General features: G+C 44.8%; 1 protein-coding gene across 1 annotated transcript in view; it reads left to right on the forward strand.

The window, feature by feature from the left end:
• The first annotated feature begins 4684 nt into the window (after window positions 1-4684).
• The window catches only part of EFCAB6 (EF-hand calcium binding domain 6), a 162777-nt gene continuing 152011 nt past the window's right edge, over window positions 4685-15450 (forward strand). The window contains exon 1 of the mRNA XM_043515658.1: window positions 4685-4786. The gene's annotated coding sequence lies outside the window, so the exon portion shown is untranslated. The remainder of the gene's footprint in view (window positions 4787-15450) is intronic.

Below are 15450 nucleotides of genomic sequence, written 5' to 3' on the forward strand. Positions count from 1 at the left end.
GAATTTAACTTTTTCCAGATCATTCTTTTAAAAAATACATTCTTGCACGTCTACTGGTTCCTGGTTCTCTTTAGGTGTGTTGCTGCAAAACGATGAAAGGCTGTTCTACCTTTGTTGGAAATGGATGTATTAGAAATGTCATGAGAGACTTCCAGGACATCGCCAGCCCAATTCTGCAAGCTTTCAAGTCTTCAGTTAGTTTAGCTAAACATTTATACCTACTCAAACCTTCACCCTTTGGGCTTGAGTGTGAGAAGTGTTCAGCAGGTACTGCACAGGCCTGAGATTAGACCCCTTTGAAACTCACCTTTCCTTATTAAGGACCTTACACATGGATGCATGTTAGAATACACAAACCTCCTCAAGATGATGGGGAAAAAGATCCATTTTTAAAAACCCAGATACAGGCCAATGAAAGTTCCAAATGTTATTCTGAAATGAATGAACCGAATACTTTTGCTAGTTCTTTAATCTTGCAGGGGGGAGAAGGAGTTTCAATGTCGCTTTTGAGTGTAGATAGACAAGGTGGGTGAAGTAATATCTTTTATTGGACCACTTCTGTTGGTGAGAGAGACAAGCTTTCGAGCTTACCCAGAGCTCTTCTTCAGGTCTGGAAAACTCACCAAGGGTTTGTCTACACTGGCACTTAGTCAGCAAAAGTTTTGTCATTCAGAGATGTTAAAAAACACCCCCCCCCCCGAACGACAAAAGCTCTGGTGTGAACAGCGCTTTGTCGGCAGGAGCGCTCTCCTGCTGACAAAGCCGCTGCTGCTCCTGGGGGGGGTGGAAGTTTTTTGTCGGCGGGAGAGCTCTCTCCCACCAACAAACAGCAGCTACACTGCGCACCTTTTAGCGGCACGGCAGAAGCAGCACAACTTTGTCACTAAAAGCCTCATAGCGCAGCCATAGCTGAAGAGTGTCGGAGCTAAATACAAAACGGAACAGATGGTTTAGCATAAGTTGTGAACACATATTTCAAGGGCAGGGCCGTCCTTCAGCATACGTAGCATACGCGGCTGTGTAGGGCACCCGAAAATTTGGGGCACCACCAGGCTGTGGGTCCCCGGCCTGTTCCGCTTGTGCTGCGCGCTGACTCTGCTGTCCTGACCCATGGGAGGCTGGCCAGGGCTGTGTGCAGTTTGCACCCGGCGTCTTCCTTGCTCCACATGTGCAGAGTGAATCAGGACAACCGATCAGCAGCTCGTGTGGGAAATTTAAAAAAAAAGGGGGCCTCTCCCCCTTGTCCGCTGCTCACTCCCTTCAGCCTGCCTGATGCCCGGAGGGCTTCTCTCCATCCCCTGGAAGACCAACAAGATAGGAGCTGGCATGGGACTGTGGGTGCCAGGAGGGAGCCATGCACACCGGAGAGCAGAATCTCCTCTCAAAGCTGGGTGCGTTGTGGGGGGCCCTGGCCAGAGCTTCCATCCTCCCCCCATGTAGATTAACACATAGGCCGACAGGGCACATGCCCAGAGGCCTGCCCCCCGGCCAATATGGGACCCCCAGAAAAATGGGCACCCAAGGATACAGCCCAAACTGTGGGGTGGTAGAAGCCCCGAGCTCGCCTGGGTGCCCCCGCAGAAGCTGTGCCAGGCGGGAGGCAGTGGAGGGAAGCCCTCAGCCCTGGGAGAAGCCATGTCCGGCAGGCAGTAGAGGGAAGGGCGGCGCTGGGCGCTAGGTGGTTCTGGGGGTCCGTGGGCGGGATGGTGGCTGTGCCCCCTCAATACAGAGGGGTCAGTGGCAGCGGCTGTTGACCACCTTCAGTGGAGCACCCGCCTTCCCCTCCCCCGTCCCTCAATATCCTCCCTCAGGGAACTTGCGTAGGGCCCCATAAATCCTAAGGACGGCCCTGTTCAAGGAACCATTCAAGGTGAAGTGGCCCCTTCTGCTCCAGTTTTTGAGTATACCCAGCAATCTGAAGCCTTTGTTCATCTTCACGCCATGTTTTTCAACTGTCTTTATTTTCAAAAGGATAACTGGGATGTTATATCCCTTTAAGACCACCATATGGCTGCAATCCTGCAAATATGGATATGAGTAATTCCACATATATGAGCAGTCGCAATGAACTTCAAGGGATTTCAAGTATATGTAAAGTTACTCGAGTATTTGCAGGATCAGGGCCTTAGGTTGTAACTGCAGCACTGCTGGAAGTTAGCTTCTAGACCATGAACTATTGGAATGTTGAGTAGATTGCTGGAATTCTGAAAATAAAGAACATTAACCCCTTAATTAGGTGTGCATGTGCCTAGATTTATTTCTGCAAGACACAATTGCTGCAATGCAACTGTCAAAAAATGTGGTTCAATTTATATATATATATAAAAAATCCAGATTTGTGCAAGGTCACAGAAAATGGATTTCTATTATGTCAGTGTGGAGAAATTTATGTCCTCCTATTAGTCTGAACAGAAATGAAGACTGTCTCAATAAATGGAGAAAAAAATACCCCTCTGATGCTTCCTTTGTCTTATGTAGGTTTCCACATGTGAAAACTGGACACTTCGTATTAGCCTTAAGATAGATTTAGGATTTTGTCTATCTTACAATTTGTACTCATGGCAAAAAGCTTGCTTGACATAAATAAAAGGGTATCCAAACAGTGGCTTGCAGGATCAGGTTCCAAAACTATATCCTATTAACAAACTATCACTTTAGTGATGAAACTGGGTATTGAAATGTTTGTTTGCCTACAGCATTAATTTCATGCAGTGTTAGGTTTTAATAGAAACTGTTCTTTGCTTCTGCAGTAGTGCTGGTGACACACATTTTATCTTTTTGTATATATGAAAGGACCAGGTTGGTGGCTTGCTGACTTAAAACTGAATTTGTCTTTTAGGGCTCCATTGTGCAAAGCTTACTCTTGGGAGTTGTCTTTACTCACACCAATAGTCCCCCTGAAGCCAAAGGGACCATTCCCATCAGGGTAGCAGGACTGTATGTACCTACATATGGAAAGTACCATACTATGTAGCAGTCTTTACTATTGTACTGTACTTACTTGCTCTTGTTAATAAGCTCTTGAGGGGAGGAGGGGGGAGATTTCTATTTAAAACAAACACTGCTGCCTTCATTCTTCCTTAGTAAAAAGGGATTTTAATTATCAGCTCCTATTACATACTCCCCAACACATGTAGTCCATGGTCTGTGACTCACCGTTGTTTGAAATACATTAGAATGCAGAAATTAGAATTAATTTGTCAGAATTAAGTGGAATTTCAGATTATATGCGTGATCCAAGGTTCACTGAAGTTAATCGTGACTTCAATGAGCTTAAAATCAAGTCCTTACCAGAAAATATTATAGTGAGCCCTATCCCTGTTCCCGAAGGCACCCACGTGTACTATAGAGTGATGTAGGGATTGAGCCTGCAGGCTGGTTAATAATAGTGCCATTAGGAAGAGCAGCTCAGCCCTGAGATGTCTGCCAGGATGTTTTAGTATGGTAGTGGGTGTGTAAAAAACCAAGCAGTGGCCATATCCTGAGCTCTGCTGTGACTCCTATATGTTGTTCTGCAGAAGCTACACAAGCGAGAGTAGCTGGGGACTGCTCTAATTTATACTAGCCCATCCCAGGGCTTGTGAGTGGGGCAGTGCAGGGCTGCTTACAGTGGCCCTAAACTGTGCCAGTGTTAGGGATATTCGCCTGTAACCAGCTGCTGTGCATTAGCAGCCTTTATATGCCATCAGAGCAGTGCATAGGGGCTAAGGTGGGGAACAGAACCCATTTGTAAAAGTCCTTTTTCCCCCGTTTGTTAAGTTGGATTCAAAAGATGTTTATATTGCCCATCTATTAGAAACAGAGGCTTTTGCATGTTTACAAAATGCTATCTACTCTGTCCAGGCTGTTATCCTCCCCCATCACCATTGCACCTGAACCCCCCGAACGAGCTAGGGGGTTGTTTTTATGACAACAATAAGTGGTGGTGGGCAAAACACACACCTCTCAGTAGTGAACGTTTATTATGGGCATGTTAATAATGACTGCTATAATTTTTGCAAGACAGCCCAAAACACAGGACCGGGGTACTGGAACAATTTGTATGGGGGGGGGGTGCGGAAAGCCATTGAACCAAACTGTAAACCCTGCCTATGGAAACCACTTCAAGCCGGGGGTACTGCAGCACCCCCAGTTCCTGCACCTCTGCACAGCACGGCTGATTGAAATCAGGCTCAATGAATGATAAAGCCCACACGTGCCACGCCTCTCTAGAGTCCCTCAGTCAGGCGCGATTCACTTTGAAGCGTGTCCCCGCCGCTCTCTCATTTGCACGGGTTTTTGTTGTTTTTTTTTCCCCTTGCATTTCAGTGCAACACCTAGTGCCTCGGGTTGGACGGCGGCAGGCGGCTCGGCTCGGCCCGGCCCGGCCCCCTTGCACTGCCAGAGGCACTGAGAGCCGGAGCCACGGGAAGCCCTCGCAGCCAGCCCTCCTCCAGCTCCCGCCCCAGGCACGCGCGGGCGGCTCTCCCGCCATGCGCATTCGAACCACGCGGCGCGATCCCGCCCCAGGTGTGCAACCCCTGCCCTCGCGTGCGCCGCGCCTGCGGGGTCCCCGTCGCCCTCTGCCAAGCGGGCATCCAATAGGCGCCCGGCTTGCTGTTGCCATGTAGCCCCGGCCTCCCGGCCAATCAGAAGCGAAACCCGTTGCTATAGCAACAGCGTCTTAGAAACGGGTGAGCGCAAGAGAGACGTTTGGGGGAAGCGGAACGTGCCTCCCCTCCCCCCCCACTCCCGGGGCCCAGCCTGTCCCCAGCCTACAGCGGGGCGAGCGGCGCAGGCCGAGCAGGTAACTCGCGCCTGGGAGAGCATCTTCCCCTCGCACCCCTGCAAGCGGGGGGAGGGGGGCTGAGGTGAGGGGAGAGACCCCAAGAGCTGCTGGCGCCTGGAGGTGGGTGGCTGATGACGGGGGCGGGGGTGGTTCAGGAGCCACAGCCCTGAGCTGTTCCAGGGACGCTGCAAAAGCAGTTCCAGGGAAGTGGGGCTGGTCTGTGGTGAGACCGGAGCATGGACACAGCGCGGGAAGGGAGCTGTTCCGCCAGTGCCGTGTGAAAACTTGCTGCTACCTGTCTTCATTTGCTACCTGTAGCAGTTACTGATATTAAACTGGTTTCAGAGTAGCCGCCATGTTGGTCTGTAGCTGCAAAAGGAACAGGAGGACTTGTGCCACCTTAGAGACTAACACATTTATTAGAGCATAAGTTTCCGTGGGCTACAGCTCACTTCATCGGATGCACAGAATGGAACATATAGTAAGATGAGTTTTTTCGTGAAGTAGATGGATTTCCATTCGATAAGGCTAAATTCAGTGCCTTGCATAATGACAGGTTTCAGAGTAGCAGCCATGTTAGTCTGTATCCACAAAAAGAACAGGAGTACTGCTATCGGATCAAACCTGCTCCTGGAACAGGGGTAGTAAATTGTAACCAGTAGAAGTTACTGAGGCAGAAGGTTGATCTTATTTGTAAAAAGAAAAGGAGTACTTGTGGCACCTTAGAGACTAACAAATTTATTTGAGCATAAGCTTTTGTGAAGTTTATGCTCAAATAAATTTGTTAGTCTCTAAGGTGCCACAAGTACTCCTTTTCTTTTTGCGAATACAGACTAACACGGCTGCTACTCTGAAATGGTCTTATTTGTGGATTTGTCCTAATTTGCTACCTCTTGCCTTTCCTATCTTCTGGCGCAAGGGTAGCGAATTGTAACCAGTTGCAGATACTGATACCTAAAGTTGTTCTGATTTGCTGACTTGTCCTAATTTCCGCAATGGCATGCAGAAAAACACCAAGGGCTGCATTGAGAGGCAAAATAACATTTGCAAAAGGCAATCGTCATTAGTGGATTGAATGAAAACAAAGTTTTGAGACCAGGCCAGAAATTCAGTCACACTGGAAGTGAGATGATCCAAGAGAATAAACTTCTGCTCTAAAAACAAGAAGAAAAAGTTAGAATTAAAAATTCCAAATTAGAAATCACAGTAAAAAACAGCAAGTGCAATACTAGAAACACAGATGTCATTGCTAAAACTACTAGCAAGTACTTACTTATTCATATTTTCAATGAGTATTTATTAAAATATAAATTAAATAGCACAATGACATGCATCTGCACAATAACAAAGGTACGTGATGAAGTGCTAAGATCTAAGCAACAGATAAGACAAATTCGTGAACTGCTCTGAGACTTTATGCAGACGGGTTTCAGAGTAGCAGCCGTGTTAGTTTGTATTTGCAAAAAGAAAAGGAGTACTTGTGGCACCTTAGAGACTAACAAATTTATTAGAGCATAAGCTTTCGCATAAGCATTTGCATCCGATGAAGTGAGCTGTAGCTCACGAAAGCTTATGCTCTAATAAATTTGTTAGTCTCTAAGGTGCCACAAGTACTCCTTTTCTTTATGCAGACGGATACACTGATAAGGGATTCTTTGTTTCTGAAGAGGTATATCTAAAATATTTCACTGAATCAAGCCTCTGCAGCACCTGGGTAGGTTATTATCAGACAGCGAGGAGCTGCGGTGACTAGGCATTGGGATGCCTGTGCCTTTAAGACAGGGGTGGGAAACCTACAGCCAGAATCTGTAGGTTCCCACGGTATCTGGCCTGCTTTTTAATTTAATCTGGCCGCAGGCTGGAAGCCCCGAGCCTCGGTGCCCCCCATGTGGGGCTGGAGCCGCAAGCACTGGCTCGCCGGGTTGCCAGAAATCTGGTCGGCTCTGCGCATCTCCTGGCATGACCCTGCAGCCCCTAGGAACAGGGGTGATCAGGGAAACTCCGTGCGCTGCCCCCAGCACTGGCTCTGCAGCTCCCATTGGCCGGGCACTACGGTCAATGGGAGCTGTGGGGGTGGCGCCTGTGGGCATGGGCAGCATGCACCGTGGAGAGCCCTGAGCCCCTCTGCTGAGGAGCTGGACATGGCGGCTGTTTCTGGGAACAGTGTGGAGCCCCAGCAGGCATGTAGCCTGCCTTAGCCCTGCTGTGCCACCAATCGGGAGCCACCTGAAGTAAGCGTCACCTGGCCGGAGCCTGCATCCCAAACCCCCTGCTCCAGGTCGGAACCCTCTCCCACACCTTAACTCCCTCCCAGACCCTGCACCCTGACCTGCACCCCAACTCCCTGCCCCAGCCCTGAGCCCCATCCTGCACTCCAAACCACTCATCCCCAGTCCCACACCAGACCCCCATCTGGAGCCCACACCTCCTCCTGCACCCTAACCCTCTGCCCCAGCCTGGAGCCCCCTCCCACACCCTGAACCCCACATTTCTGGCACCATCCTGGAACCTAGAGCAAGCCCCGAACCTCCCTGCCCCCTGCGGGGCTGGAGCTACAAGCGCTGGCTCACCCTGCTGCGGGAGGACGCCCTGAGCCCTCCCCCGCAGGGCTGTGTCGGGCCCACAACTGTTTTTTCCTGTAGGTCAGTGGTCCCGGATAGAAAAAGTTTCCCCACCCCTGTTTTAAGAAAAGGCATTGGGATGCCTCTGCCTTTAAGAACCCAGCCCTGGGAAGTCCATGCTGAGACATACTGTCTTGTGAGAGGGGAAATAAAAAAGCTGCTCTTCCCACCCCACCCTATTTTTGAAAATATTGGTGTCTCAGTCCACGGGGGTAACTATTACCCCTCTACCCCTGCCTGTGCCAGGGTTTTGCCCTCTGGCAGCACCTCACCCCTGGGATTAACCTTGGCTCCTATTTCCCCCCATCCCTCATTTTACCCCTCAGCCCCTATCCTAAACCTGCTTCCAGCTTCTTGACCCCCACAGCCAGTCAGTTTCTTCCCCTGCTCAGACCCTGGCCACCCCCTGCCCTCCGATTTGCCCCATTTTAACCCCTGTAAAAAGCTGGGGGCATCATTCTTGGGACTTTCCACTGTTTTCTCATGGAGGAATGATAAGCAAGGAGTGCTGGATTGGGGGTGTTTTTGGAAAGGAAAGCAGCTTTTAGTAGGTTAAAGTGGATTGTGGTTATATAATTATATCAGCAATTTTTTTCACTTTTGTTCTTTAATTATAACAAGAAAAGACACATCTGGCATGGACTTCAGGCCTCTTATTTAGGTGCCTAAATGCTCTAATTCTGCAAACACTTTCTATGCACAACATATAATTGCCAGTGAAATTCATTTTCACTAAATATCATTAAGGCCCAGGGCCAGATCCTCAGTTGTGCTGAGTTTAAACTCAATACAGTTTACTCTTGGGGGAATTCTGTACCACTGTGCACAGGCAGAATTTATGTCACTCACAAATTTTTTCCCCCCTCAGAAAATAGATTCTGCGAGTAGGTGCTGAAATTATACCTTTCGCCCACCGGGGGCTGCTGTGGCAGCAGAAGAGAGGTCAGCCAGTTCACTGGTGGGGGTAGCCAGCTGTGGAGAGGGAGGGGCAGTGGTTGCCTTCCTCACAGCACCTTGCCTGCGGGGCCAAGTGAGGAGGTATAGGATATGGGGTGGGGGGACACGGACAGTGCAAGGCATACAGGGCTGCTGAGGGGGTTGAGAAGGGCCAGTGGATGGAGGGGACATAGTGTGCCAGAGGCACAGGAGCTAGTGGGATGACAGCACTGAACCAGGGGCTGAATGGGAGTGGGAGTGCTTTGCCACATAGAGACAGGAGGCAGGAGGTACAATGACACATGGTGACAGGGTGGAGGGGTGGCTGAGTGGGGGTGCAGGACACGTGGGGATAAGGGGGAGGGAAGAGTGCAGGGACACATGGGGACAGGGGCAGATGTGCCTGACTGAATGGGAGAGACTAGGAGTCAGCCAAGGTCTGCTTGGGGAAGGCTCCCTAGCAAAGCCCTCCCCCCAAACCTGTTTTATACTTCTCCTGTCCACACCCAACAACCCTCCAGGTTTACTCACAGCAATTACTTCCCTTTCCCTTAGCTCCTCCATTACCTCTGACTATCCCAAGCCTTTGCACTGCTTCTGAGGGGTGTGGAAAATACATTTCTGTATTGTGTTTAAGTGAATTATTACTCAACGTTCTGTATTAATATGCCTACTAAGGAATCTATCTGTCAAAAAAATATTTCCTGAATCTTTTTTGTTGTCTATATTGTAAAAAACATATTTGCTAACAGGTATTTTGAAATAAATTGCCAAAATAAGTGAAAGTGGCATGATCTATATTTTGTTATTTTGACAAATAAAATATGCACAATTTTGCAGAATTTTAAAATATTGTGTACTGAGTTTTTTGTGCAGAATGTTTCATTTTTTTTATGCAGATTCCCCCCAGGAATAACAGTTAAGCAAAGTAGGAAGGAAAGGTAGCTTTTAGCTGTCTGCTTCCCAACCACTGGAACTGAGGATCCGGCTCCAAGAGTTTAGGAGGACTGAAAAAAATTTAGACATTTTATTTGGCTAATGAGAGCATCCACAATTGCATTAGGTAGGACTGAAAATTATTTTTTTACAAAGGGCTATAAACCCTCATACTTCAGGAAATAAAGCATCTTCTAGTTACCCTGGATTAGGAAGAAACTTTCCCTATGTGCAGGTTATTCCACAACTGTCCATTCTTTCCCTGGGAAGCTTTGTTGTATTATTTTAGGTGGAATATGTGGGCCCAAAGGGTAAAAGGTGTTAACATAATCCAATTACTGTTCAATATTAAACAGTTTTAAACCAGGTTTGGGGTTTGGTATACAGAGACTTTAATCTGCTTAGTATCATGGCAAACATACTTTAAAAAAAATCCTTTTAACCCTTTATTAAAGATAAAGGAAAAAACAGTTGAACTGTAAAATATTAAGTAAGGTTTTCATTTTAACATTATCTCCTGTTCCCTTTTTCTTTAGATTGTCAGACAAGGGATTTTTTTCCTTCTAAAAAATCTCTCAGTCTCAGATGATAACTAGTGTCCATTTGGGGAAAAGAGTAGAAGCTAGTTGAGATGGGTGGGGCTGTTATTATTTGTTAAAGTCCGACCCCATTAACTAGAAGACAAAACAAAGCAAACATATACAAAGATGAATGAAAGGAACAGCAAAGACAGAAAAAAATGTAGCTTCTGTTTCTGGTGTTGACTCTCACTTGGAACCTCACAGCTGGAGAAACACAGGCACAGCACATGGCCTTATAGTGCCCACTCCAAGACCTAACAAACGTACCACCATCAGACTGTCTAGGGCATTGCTTTTTGCTGCCTCTTCCTGGTCACAGGCTTACACCAGTGTTGCAAAATGTATAGTCTTGGCTAAATGTATCAGATGGAAGGAAAGAGAAGAGAGATAGGAAAGAGAAGAAATAAGGTGGGGAAGGGAAAGGAACGTAGCAGGTGGGGGGAACACCATTATGTCTCACATCCCAGGTGATACCTGGGATTCAGCTGGAGCCAGTGGAGATGGCAGTGTTATCTGGGTCCCTCTCTCTAGCCCAGTCTAGTCAGGATATCTCTTAGGATTAGGATAAAGAAGGTCTGGGGTCCTAGGAGACAGTGGGGGTGACAGCCATGATGGTGAAGCTTGCTCCTTTCCCTTCTCTAATCGTTCAGTCAACCCAGCATCGCGGTAGCCTCAGTCTGTTCGTACATCAATTTTCCTTTCAAAGCCTCTTTTTGAGGACCCCAAAAGGGAGCGATGGACAATATAGCCCATCCTCTAGTTATTTTGTCCCTCAGTTAAGTCTAATTACAAGATTACCTGATTTTTGATCCCAGTCTGTTCTTTGTCTTTGTTTCTTGGTGCAGCAGCCTCATCATGCGAGGCTATGATCGCCACTTTCTTGATTCATTTTAGCCAAGTGGTTTTTAAAAATATCCTTTCACTCAGTCTAGCATCCTGAAAGAAACACAGCCAGGCTTTTTTTTTTTTTTTTTTTGCACTATTCAATTTTTCTGACATTCTCACCAGTCCCTTTAAGGAAAAATCTTTGATTTCAAGCCAACTCAGTTGTTCATAAAGAAACTTTCTTTCCATAGAATATTGTCCACAATGGCATAGACATGATCAACAGCTTCTTTGGTTTGGAACAAATTACACAGCCCATCTTTATGTCTTTTTAATAAGTTTGACTTATCATTTATGGTACAATGAACTGTTAACACACTTTGTAAATGACTACTTCACTTTTTCTAGCATGACTGTGGAGTATAGTATTATCTTTGATTTTTGAGCATACTTCATAAGACGTTGGTTCTTTTCTTTCCTTGGTCCATAGTTCTTGCCGTTCCTTCACAAGCTCCGTTGTGACCACACTTTAAAATTCTTGTCAAGTTAAGGGTATTTTTTGAGCTTGTTTTGCTGCTTTGTCATCCATTTCCAGGTATTCCACAATGCACCAGAATTCATGCGATCTGTATTGTTACATAGATACCTGCTTGCATTATTTCTGTAGTTTGGAACATTATTTCACTGATTATGCTTTCCAAAGTCCCTGTTTTAATTATCATAATGCCAGACAAGGAATCAGAACAGTCACATAATTCAATAGCCTTTTAGATTTCTGGATTCCTAGGAACATAGAATGCTGTTCCCATATACCTGTGCTGTCATCTTTGTGCATCCCATCTGTATAGACTTGACAAAGCTGTCCCCATTTTTCTAAATAAATTCAGAAATTTCATTGATCATAATTAGGACTGTCAATTAATTGCAGTTAACTCATGCGATTAACTCAAAAATATTAATCACGATAAAAATATTAATCACGATTAATTGCAGTTTTAATCGCACTGTTAAACAATAGAATACCAATTGAAATGTATTAAATATTTTGGATGTTTTTCTACATTTTCATATATATTGTGTTCTGTGTTGTAATTGAAATCAAAGTGTATATTATTTTTTATGACAAATATTTGCACTGTAAAAATGATAAACAAAAGTAGTATTTTTCAATTCACCTCATACAAGTACTGTAGTGCAATCTCTTTGTTGTGAAAGTGCAACTTACAAATATAGATTTTTTTGTGAGAGACCTGCACTCAAAAAACAATATAAAACTTCAGAGCCTACAAGTCCACTCAGTCCTACTTCTTGTTCAGCCAATTGCTAAGACAAACAAGTTTGTTTACATTTACAGGAGATAGTGCTGCCTTCTTCTTATTTACAATGTCACCAGAAAGCAAGAACAGACATTTGCATGGCACTTTTGTAGCCGGCATTGCAAGGTATTTTTGTGCCAGAAATGCTAAACATTCGTATGCCCCTTCATGCTTTGACCACCATTCCAGAGGACATGCTTCCATGCTGATGACACTCGTTAAAAAATAATGTGTTAGTTAAATTTGTGACTGAACTTCTTGGGGGGAGGATTGTATGTCTCCTGCTGTTTTACCAGCATTCTGCCGTATATTTCATGTTATAGCAGTCTCGGATGATGACCCAGTGCATGTTGTTCATTTTAAGAACACTTTCACTGCAGATCTGACAAAAAGCAAAGAAGGTACCAATGTGACATTTCTAAAGATAGCAACAGCACTCAACCTAAGGTTTAAGAATATTAAGTGCCTTCCAAAATCTGAGAGGAATGAAGTATGGAACATGCTTTCCAAAGTCTTAAAAGAGCAACAGTCCAATGGGGAAACTACAGAACCTGAACCACCAAAAAAGAAAATCAACCTTCTGCTGGTGGCATCTGACTCAGATAATGAAATGTGTCGGCCTGCACTGCTTTGGATTGTTATCGTGCGGAACCCGTCATCAGCATGGACACATGTCCCCTGGAATGGTGGTTGAAGCATGAAGGGAAATATAAATCTTCAGCACATCTAGCACATAAATATCTTGCGATGCTGGCTACAACAGTGCCATGAGAATGCCTGTTCTCACTTTCAGGTGACATTGTAAACAAGAAGCAGGCAGCATTATCTCCTGCAAATATAAACGAACTTGTTTGTCTGAGGAATTTGCTGAACAAGAAGCAGGACTGAGTGAACTTGCAGGTTCTAAAATTTCACATTGTTTTATTTTTGAATTCAGGTTTTTTGTATAAAATTCTGTATGTGTAAGTTCAACTTTCATGATAAAGAGATTGCACTACAGTACTTGTATTCGGTGAATTGAAAAATACTATTTCTTTTGTTTTTTACACTGCAAATATTTGTAATAAAAATAATATAAAGTGAGCACTGGTACACTTGGTATTCTGTTTGTAATTGAAATCAATATATTGAAAATGTAGAAAACATCCAAAATATTTATATAAATGATACTGTATTCTATTATTGTTTAACAGTGCGATTAATCGCGATTAATTTTTTAATCGCTTGACAGCCTTAGTCATAATTTATTTTTTTTCCTTCCCTTAGTTTTTTCACAGCAGTTCCAATCCACAATTGGGGGAATCACTACTCAGCTGTAGTTTTGCTTTCCCATGACTAAAAATCTTCAGTTCTCTCAATTTTTCTTTTTAATATATCTCCTTTACCCATTTTTTGACCCTGACAGTATGAGGAAGTCTGTGACAATCCATATAATTTTGTCTACTAAACTCCGGGAAATCCTTATAAATCTGTTGTGTACTTCTGTTTTCATGATTCCCTTTTACCTTTGCCCAAAAGATTAGCTCTGATAGTTTCATACTTTGATTTATAGGTGCTTCTCCAGTAGCTATTTGCAGAGCACACACTGTTGTTGTTATCATTGTACCACATGCCAGTCACAGAGCTTGGGCCTGCATTTGAGGCTGATTCCAAAGCTTGGTATCCCTAAATCTAAAACTGTATCAATGCTCTATACATCACCATCGATACCTTCTTATCTGCACCCCATTTGTTTCCAACTGTACTTTTAAGTACATTCATCCTACTTTTACACTTTTGTATACCACCTATGTGACCTTTCCAAGGGAGACTACACCAAATATGAGCCCCAGGAGGATACAGGATGGGTTGAAGAAGATTGTAAGGGAAAATAGGAATGGAAAGAACTTGCAGCCAGAGGGAACAGGGGAGAGACTGGAGAATAGCACTGTCACCAGGAAAAGGCAGGTCTATGTGATCGGGAACTCTTTATTGAGAAGAATAGACAGGCCTGTAACTAGAGCTGATCCTGAGAATAGAAGGGTGTGCTGTCTTCCAGGTGCTAAGATACGGGATGTAGACCTGAGGTTGAAAAGGATCCTAAAGGGAGCGGGAAAGAATCCCCTAATTATCCTTCATGAGGGAACAAATAATATGGCTAGATTCTCGCTGGAAAGTATTAAGGGAGACTATGCTAGGCTGGGGAAGACGCTTAAGGAAATTGAGGCTCAGGTGATCTTTAGCGGGATCCTTCCTGTTCCTAGAGAAGGGCAGCAAAGGTCTGATAAGATTATGACTGTCAACAGATGGCTTAGGCAGTGGTGCTATAAGGAGGGCTTTGGGATGTATGGCAACTGGGAGGCATTCACGGACAGAGGTCAGTTCTCTCGGGATGGACTTCATCTGAGTAGGGAAGGAAATAGACTTCTAGGATGGAGGCTGGCACAACTGATAAAGAGAGCTTTAAACTAGGAATTGGGGGGAGATGGATGGGAGATGTCCAGAAAATCTCCACGCCAGATTTTAGCATTGAGAGGGAAGAAGATGAAGTAAGAAAGGATACAGCCGTGGGTAGGAGAATGTATATAAGGAGCGAGGGTGGTGTGGATACTAGTCTAATAGGTTATACTGGCTGTAGAATGACTGTGTCTAATAGGGTACAAAATGTGAGTGAGTCTAAACAGCAAAAATTAAGATGTTTGTACACCAATGCGAGGAGTCTAGGTAACAAAATGGAGGAACTAGAGCTACTGGTGCAGGAAATGAAACCAGATATTATAGGGATATCAGAAACATGGTGGAATAGTAGTCATGACTGGACTACAGGTATTGAAGGGTATGTGCTCTTTAGGAAAGACAGAAACAAAGGTAAAGGGGGTGGAGTAGCATTGTATATCAATGATGAGGTAGAATGTAAAGAAATAAGAAGCGATGCAATGGATAAGACAGAGTCCGTCTGGGCAAAAATTACATTGGGGAAGAAAACTAGTAAAGCCTCTCCTACGATAGTGCTTGGGGTGTGCTATAGACCTCCAGGATCTAATTTGGATATGGATAGAGCCCTTTTTAATGTCTTTAATAAAGTAAATACTAATGGAAACTGCATGATCATGGGAGACTTTAACTTCCCAGATATAGACTGGAGGACCAGTGCTAGTAATAATAATAGGGCTCAGATTTTCCTAGATGCAATAGCTGATGGATTCCTTCATCAAGTAGTTGCTGAACCGACTAGAGGGGATGCCATTTTAGATTTAATTTTGGTGAGTAGCGAGGACCTCATAGAAGAAATGGTTGTAGGGGACAATCTTGGCTCAAGTGATCATGAGCTAATTCAGTTCAAACTAAATGGAAGGATTAACAAAAATAAATCTGCAACTAGGGTTTTTGATTTCAAAAGGGCTGACTTTCAAAAATTAAGGAAATTAGTTAGGGAAGTGGATTGCACTGAAGAACTTATGGATCTAAAGGTAGAGGAGGCCTGGGAT

This window comes from Dermochelys coriacea, chromosome 1 (assembly GCF_009764565.3).
Source record: "Dermochelys coriacea isolate rDerCor1 chromosome 1, rDerCor1.pri.v4, whole genome shotgun sequence".
Classification (NCBI taxonomy): Eukaryota; Metazoa; Chordata; order Testudines; family Dermochelyidae; genus Dermochelys; species Dermochelys coriacea.